Genomic DNA, 8,719 nt, shown 5'->3' with positions numbered 1-8,719 from the left:
ATTTGGCCCAAGCTCAATCTCGCATGAAGAAATATGCTGACAAGCAGAAGCTGTGTGAGACATGGTTTACTTAAAGCTCCAACCATATCGCCTGACTGCTTTTGGAATCTTAAATTCACTGAAGCTGATTTCTAAATACTATGACCCTTTTCGTATATTGGAGAAGATTGGCAGTCTTGGCATGCGGGTATGATGCGTGTGTCACCTGCCAACAGCGGTATGTCTGCTATATTTTGTAGGGTGGTAAGTACGAAGTTCCTTAATATAGTTGTTTACAAATGGCTGGTATATATTACGATTAAACTATGGAAATCTTAATTCTGATATCCACAATTGTACTGATTAGGTTTAGACAACTAAGTCTCATGTCATCATTTTTTCTCCCGGTGCAACACATGGCCATTTTTGCTAGTTAGAACAATAAAAATATTCATGAATAACATTGGAATATTCTTGAACCGGGAATAAAGAGAAGAATAACAATCGTTGATTGTGCATTTTTATTGAAGTGTGAGGTTGTAGTTGTAGAAATGATTTCACCAACTATTGGAAGTAATTTTTGTGTGTAAAGTATGTGAGAGGTACGCATGAAAATACTGCGTTCATAAACCGACTGGACTATTGAAGCCTCATCGAGTTTCACCTCACACCATGTACAAAAAGAGTGTTCCAACTCACATCGGATGCCTTGCATAACATGCGCCACCATAAATCTATATGCCTACGCACCTTGGATCACGTCAAATCTTAAGGATTTCCATTGTTCCCGCAAAAAAGAAGGATTTACATCAAAACATTTGGAGAGATACACAAGATGACTTATTATTGAAATTTAGAAAAAAGAGAGCTAAGGTGGTTGTTTGAGTACATGTCGGGTATATGGCCACTCAATCAAAACAACCAGGACCCCCGTAAAAAAAACGGCCATTGTCAATTTCAGAAATAGGATAACATTCTTGACGGCTGACGTAAAAGGGCAGATCTTCATTGACGGCATGGTACATACCATCAGCATCGATAAGCTTGATACTACTGACGGATGCTGCGGTATGGCCTGACGGAATATAGCCATTTCCCATGGGCGGACTTGGTGCTGGTTTCTCGTGAAATACACATCCACCAAATCTAAGCTCCACTGGTTTATCTATCATTCCTGGAAGTAAGGAGCTTGGAAAATAACCCACTTTTTTAGGGGAACTGTTCAATCCATAATATACATGCCAATCACCAGAAAATTTGTCCTGCATGCATGGGCAAAAAATACATGTATCTATTGGCATAAGATCGTCATTTAATAATAATATTAAAAAATAAAGAAGTATAACTATTATCTCTACGCATTACATGATAAGTGGGAGTCCATACTCTAGAAGTATATAATCATTTTCCTATATATGTAAAGAGGGCTCCTAGAGTCCATGGTTCTAGAGCGATGATTTCAAATACATTCAAAATAATTTGAATATGATTTTCAATTAAATTTATATTTGTGCTATACATATGTTCAACTCTGTAAATATATAGTGAGAAGAAACTTTGAGCATATTTGGAATCTAGAATAATTGGTGGAAAGCATTAAAACCTGGTCATATACAAAATATAACAACAATATCAATTCAAAAGCAATGGTAAAAAACACCCATTTCGATGCATTTTTTGGGTTATAAGAAAAGGAGCAAGATGCCAAAAATTAGAACAACCAGACACCGCCATACAGCGGGTCAAATATGCGCATCAAAATCACTTCATACAGAACTACACTAACAATCCACATCCTTGTCACATTTACATAAGTTCTAAATTCCAAGTGCTTTACAAAAGAACATGCATGTATGCGGCAATAGGGCATCAAGAACGTTAACGGGAACAACTGATGAAATCATCAAAGTAATAGATAATGATATGCACAATCCCTAAATAGTAATTGTAGCTATAAGCAATCACAATTAAATAATCTAGTTCATTTCAGAATTAATATTGTACCTTGAATATCCTTATTGTGATGGTTGGTTTATTTCCATGGATGACATCACCTGGAGCACTATTTATTGATGTATTTTGAAATCCCGGGCAAACCATGTTAAAGCAGCCCTTGCTTGGAGATCCACCAATCTGCCATTGCAACGAAAAATCTCGTTAAGTTTTTTAAGAGTTTTACCGAACTTCTACATGTGCTTTTATTATGATATTCATAGTGTGTAATGCCCAAGGTAATAGTTTGCATGGCATTAATAACCTTCAATATAAAATGTGACCATTATTGTTCTAAGCTACCCGATGATGCTAATCAACATATGAAAGTCTTCGATATCATATCAAATGTATTAGAGGTGCACATTATTTTTTAGTTATTTTAAATAAAATATAAAATTCATATTCATAAATGATTAAGCACTTTGAGATACCACCACTAGTAGTATTATTTGGAACACACATATTTTAATATCATACAGGTTTGACTTTGCAAAAAGGAACTTACACCCCATGCGACATAAAAATGAGTATGAGAATCCTTGTACAAGCCTGGATGAATCTGTTGAAGATTGTTATAAAGTGTTAATAGTGATGTCGCACACAAATTAATAGTAACTACTATAAACTGATGGAGGACTAATTTATTCTAAGATAATCATTTGTTTTAATAAATATCATTTGGTAGTTACACAATTTTATTCATAACATTACCTCACACAAAATTCTTAAACTAAATCTCAGATGTATGAGGTTTATGTACAGTTTTTGGAGATAAAAGGCCCCAAATAGTATGTATGTAGGCTATGGACCTAAAAAAAGGCGAGAACAAAAAATATAGAAAGAATAATCATATAGTTTATTATTGAGCCCAAATTAGAAGAACTATATATATATATATATATATATATATATATATAGGGTATATATATATATATAGGACATATTTATACTACACCCGGGTGTAGTTACACCCACGCGTGTTTCTCATAATCTAGAGAGTATCTATCATACCGGAGAGTATGTACATATAGTATGAAGTATATAAGATTATTTCGGTAGTATATATACTATTTTATATGTAGTATGTACTTTTTTACGTAGATTATTTTTTTACGTACACATATGCATGTATTTCGGATATATAGTGCAAACTATGGGTTCAATCGCATTTTTTTACCAAACTAGGTTTGGAGTATCTTAGATATAGTGTACGAACATACTCAAACTGATAAAGTATCGTATATACTTATATATGGTAGTATATTAGATATGGGTGTAACTACACCCAGAAGTAGGAAGTATTTATCCTACACACACACACATATTTAACTTACATGCCACCCAAGTTGAATTCCGTTGACAGAAGATGGTTTTCCATCTCCCCTGCTGATAACCCAAACACCACCTTCACTTAACTGTCCAGGATATAAATTGAAGCTATGAACATCTAGTGTAGCCTCGACACCATAATATCTTATATCACCTCTAGGAAGCCACCCATGATGGGTTGACTGACAAAAAAAAACAGAAGCATCAATGTTAGCAAATTCTTGCATTATGTAAATGAAAATTTGTATATAGTTTAAAAAAATTAAGTGCATGACATCTTTACTATTAAATACAAATACGACCGTGGTACGTCGCATCCTCGTTGGTTCCGTGGCGCTCGCACTTGTTCATCCAGGTCGTTTCCATATGGGCCAAAGCGTTCGTTCTCGTGGGCCAAGGCCAATGCTCAGAAAAACAGGTCCATGTTCTAGTCCAATGCCTAAAAAACAACTCCATATACGTAGGAAACATCCTCTGCTAGACTGCTCGAATTATACAAGCTAGGATTGGAATGGGCTAGGCAGCTAGCGTCACGTATAAACATACATAGAAGGCTATCGTGGTGTTCAGGGAGCAGTAATCTCAAGCGATTTTGTTTCGTCTCCATGACCGCAACAGGAAAAAACAGAAATTCAGAGGTGATCACCATAGACGTGGCTATCATTGGCCTTGGTCGGGGCCTCCACGACATGGCCTCGGTACTAGCTGCTACCGCGCTCGCTGCTGCCCGAGTTAGTGGTGGAGACGGACGGGGCCAGGCGCGGGGCCATGCTGCGCGGCCACCAAACCACAGATGAACCCTGATCAGCCACGCTTCCTGCTGCGCCGCCGCATCGTGTTGCTCCGCGTCCTTGACATGTCACTGGACAGGGGCTGCGTTTAGACTTTGGAGGCAGGCCCTACGGTACTGCCAGGCCGCGCGGCTTATTGGCTCGCACCTCCGTTGGGAGGTCCTGTACTCGTGGACGCCGATGCTAACAACGTCTGTGGCGAAAATCTGGAACAGCCTGCGTACATCAACCTGCTCAAGCATGCCTGCGTCGCTGGCTGCGGGCTGCGGGAAGCGTCTCCACCATCCCCTGCATCTCGCACGGCCGGCGCCGATCCAATCACATGCATCCCGCGCAGCCGGCAGCGCCTCCCCCATTAGCCGCCGGCGAACCCATCACCTACATGGCTGCAACCCGTGCATCTTGGTGGCTGCCCGGCCCATGCCATCTAGCAGCCTTGGACGAGTATCTCTCGCTGGCGGCTGGAATCTCGGCTAGACATATTAAACGATCCGCATCAAACCTCAAGAGGACGTCTACATCTACTTCCTCGGCGATTCCATCTGGCGAGGTCGTTGCCGTTCACGCCAACATCACCGTCAACCAATAGCCTACCGGCTGCCGCTTTGCCTACGCGAGCCATGGCGACACGATGATCATCCGCAAGGTGTTCGACGCGATACCGGTCAAGAATGGTTGACATATTCACATGGGTGACCATGGTCTCGGCCTAATCCGATCGTGGTGGTTTCCATGCAGGGGCGGAGCTGGCCCGGCGTCGACCCTGATGCACCTAAGTGCATTTTACATGCTACATGGTGATGCACAGGCTCATTTCTTAGCATGGTTACAAAGAAAAGTAATTTCTACCCTGATGCATGTGCATCATGGTGAGCCTATGTAGCTCCGCCCCTATTTCCATGCCGAAGTAGGCCGGAAGGCTCCCTTTGGAAGCTCTGCTTTTTGTAAACCGTAGTATTCCAAAAGTAGAATATGTCAGCGCCAGGCAAAAGGAAGTAAGTTTAGTAAAATTGGAATTTTTCAGTTTTGGGGAAAAAGTGAGCTCATTGGCAAGTGTTGTTTTACAACAGATTTGTTGACCGATTTGGCATCATAGTGACACTCACGTTGCATGGATTTTGCGGCGCCACGGCTCAAATCGTGCACATGAAAGAGTATTATTAATTCACCAGAATCTGCACGGCCGCCCCTCTTCATGGCTGCTTGGCACCGAGATTAGCTTACTGGATGAGGGATATGAGGCCATCTACGTCTCGAGGAAAAATGGGATGGTGCCATTGGAAGTGGCCGGAAAGATTTTTAATGAGACGACTTGCTTAGATAATATGTTATAGTTTATATTAAAAAAAAGACCCTACCTCTCAACAATCCTTGCAGTACAGAATGAGAGAACCGCATTTACCATCAAGCACATTCCTTCATGGTTAGATAATCAGGCATATATATTTGGTACTGTATTACTTTATCATAGTACTGTATTACTTTATCGTTCCGGCAGATACAAAGAGGTTATTTTTTTTCTTCTTAGGTGATTAATTTTGGCATTGGCACTTTTACATTCAAATTCAATATTACCTATGATTTACTTTGAAGAAACTTAAATACGAAGAAATAGAGGTGTAGGATATACATCAGTAGAATGGGACTGAGATAATACACGCGACCTCGGCAAACCCTATGATAACCTGAAGGAAAATCTATCCCTCCAAACGCACTATTACTTCACAAAATGATGTTTTGACTTTCTCCAAGTTTGAATGTATGTAGATACTTAATAGTGTGTAGATACGTTTGAATTAAGAAAAATCTAAGACATCCTTTTCTGAACATAAGGAATTTATCTTGGAAATTGATGTCGTGATTTTCGGTACGACATTGATCTTGGCAGATTTATGGTACTTGTGGCTATTAAATTTAATATAGCCCCGTAGCAAAGCACGGGCTTTCTGCTAGTACATAGTAATACTCACATAAGTGAATGTAGAATTATGTCTTGATGCAAGGCCCAAACTTGTCTGGATCAATTCTGGGTGAATTTCAAAGGGAGTCGTCTCTAGATGACCCACAGAAGAAAAATATCCTCTCGTGATTTGCTTGATGAGTAGCACAACAAACAAAACTATTTGATGAGTAAATTTCTCCATTGAGATACAAAGACAGAACTAGTAGCTATCGTGCCTTGTGTTATGGACTCGGCTCTCTCCATATATAGCATGAAGAAACTTGAAGCATATTTGGAAATCAAGAATAATTGGTGGGGAGCATTTAAAACATGATCGTGGATAAATATTGAAAACAAATGAAAGATATCAAAAAAACTTTAAGAAATCTTGATATTAAGAAACGAATAAATGAGGACATTTATAAATTGATCACAGCTTTGGAGTACAAACATATGAATAAGAAAGTTTCCAAAGAAACAGTTGTCATTTATGATACTAGTAAATCTGGAGCATTTAAAATTTGATTGCAGATAAATAATACAGATATCAACATATTTATTTCAGAAAAAATATGTTCAAAAGATAGTGTGCTACCAAATTTAATTCATATCCAACAAGTCACATCAACACAAGGTTGATGATCGGCCTCTTATGAGCCCACAAAAAACAAGTAATACTCAACCCACCCTTTTCAACATATCAATATGAGGCGAAAATAAAGATGCATGTAACATAAGATCACTAGCACAGAAAGGCCTTTTAAGCCCCCCGTTCGCACACATGCAAGGCTCTTTCTGTACGGGGTAGAAGATCACTGACGCCCTACATATTTGGTCTTGCGATCGCGCTAGAGACATGTTCCTTCGTGGGTTCACTAGTAGAAAAAAGGGCTTCCGTCCAAGCCTTTAGTACCGGTTTCTTTATGAACCAGTACTAAAGGGTGCATTAGTACCGGTTGCACTACCTAGGCCGCCGGCGACCTTTAATACCGGTCCGTGCGGGACCTTTATTGCCGGTTCGTGTCACGAACCGGCGCTAAAGGGTTGGCGTCAGCCGAAAAACCACGAACCGGTACAAAAGGGTAGACCTTTAGTACCGGTTCATTATTCCTGCTCCCCACGCACCTTCACACACACACCCCCCCTGATCGTCTTTTTTTCTCCATAAAATACAAAATAAATGATAAAAAAATTTAAAAAACAAAATCTTTTGAGATTCTTGTATGTTACGCAACCTACTATTAGGAAAATTAACAAATTTTAATTTCGAATTTTTTTGCATAAAAAGTTTAGAAAAAGGTAAAATGGCATTAACTTTTATCTACGACGTCGGGAAAAAACGTATAATATATCAAAATGATCGTGGGAAAAAGTTACATCCGATTCTACCCGGGTTGACCCGGTTAGCCAATTTTTAGATTCTCAAAATTCCAAATGGAAATATGAAAGCATGAGTATTTTAGTTTTCGCCAGAAATTTAGGATTTTATATATTTTTTATTTTTTAAAATTTAAATTAATAATTCTTTCCTGCATAAAGATTACTATTACTTAACCATAAAGGTTAGTAAATTTTTAGATTTACAAATTTTTAGGTTTTAAATTTTGCAAAAATAAATTAAAATTTAAAATGCTAGCATCTACTTGGCCAGAGCATCTACTAGAAACGGAGAGCATGCAAGATCATAATAACATAATACATAATCTCAACCAAAGCAATATCTCTATAAATCGGATCCACATCAAACCAACATGTAGCAATTACAAATAGATGATCTTGATCATGTTAGGCAGCTCACAAGATCTATACATGAAGCACAACAAGGAGAGGACAGCCATCTAGCTACTGCTATGGACCCGTGGTCCTGTGGAGGACTACTCACGCATCATCTCGGATGACTCCAAGAGGGACTATTTATGCTCGATAGTGGGTTCATGCCTCTATTTAACCATGGGAAGTGACCTTGTTCCCTACGGTTGTAGATATGTTGTTGCTACTAGGGAGAAAAAACAGCGGCGTTCTATTCAAGGATAGTTTCATCGTTTACTTTACACACATTGCTTAAAGCGATAGTCCATTGCTTGCAACTTAATACTGGAGGGTGTCGCGGATGCAATCCTGAAGGTGGATTATTAGTCATAGATGCAGTTGGATTACGGTCTATGTATATTATTGTAATGCCCGCATACTTTCATAGCATGTATTTTGCACCAACCATTAGCATAGAATCTCTGTTTGTCAATTACCCATCTCTAATTTGTTTACCCAGCATATTTATTTCATTGGGGAGGCGCCTCTAGTGAACTGTAGACCCCGGTCCTTCTTCTTTTAAGTGCAATCTTCTACAACATTTTTCTGTTCTGTTCTCTGCAAACAATTCTTTTTCCACACGGTTCGTTTAATCCTTTGTTTTCAGCAAAACCAGTCAGCTTAACAACCTCACTGAAAGTTGGGGAAAAAGTACTTGGTTGTTTCTGTGCAGGTCTTCACGTTGCTGCTGACGTCGGCAGTGCGCCCTGCCACGAGTTGGTTCGCAACACCTCGGGAGAGAACGTTTTTCTCCCACTGGTCGATAAACCTTGGTTTCTTACTGAGGGAAAACTTCTTGTTGTGCTCATCATACCTTCGTCTTGGGGTTCCACTCAACGTTGCACATAAATTCTCCTTCATCAACTCCGCGCCC

Source organism: Lolium perenne, chromosome 1 (genome assembly GCF_019359855.2).
Source record: "Lolium perenne isolate Kyuss_39 chromosome 1, Kyuss_2.0, whole genome shotgun sequence".
NCBI lineage: Eukaryota > Viridiplantae > Streptophyta > Magnoliopsida > Poales > Poaceae > Lolium > Lolium perenne.
This window is presented reverse-complemented; position numbering follows the sequence as displayed.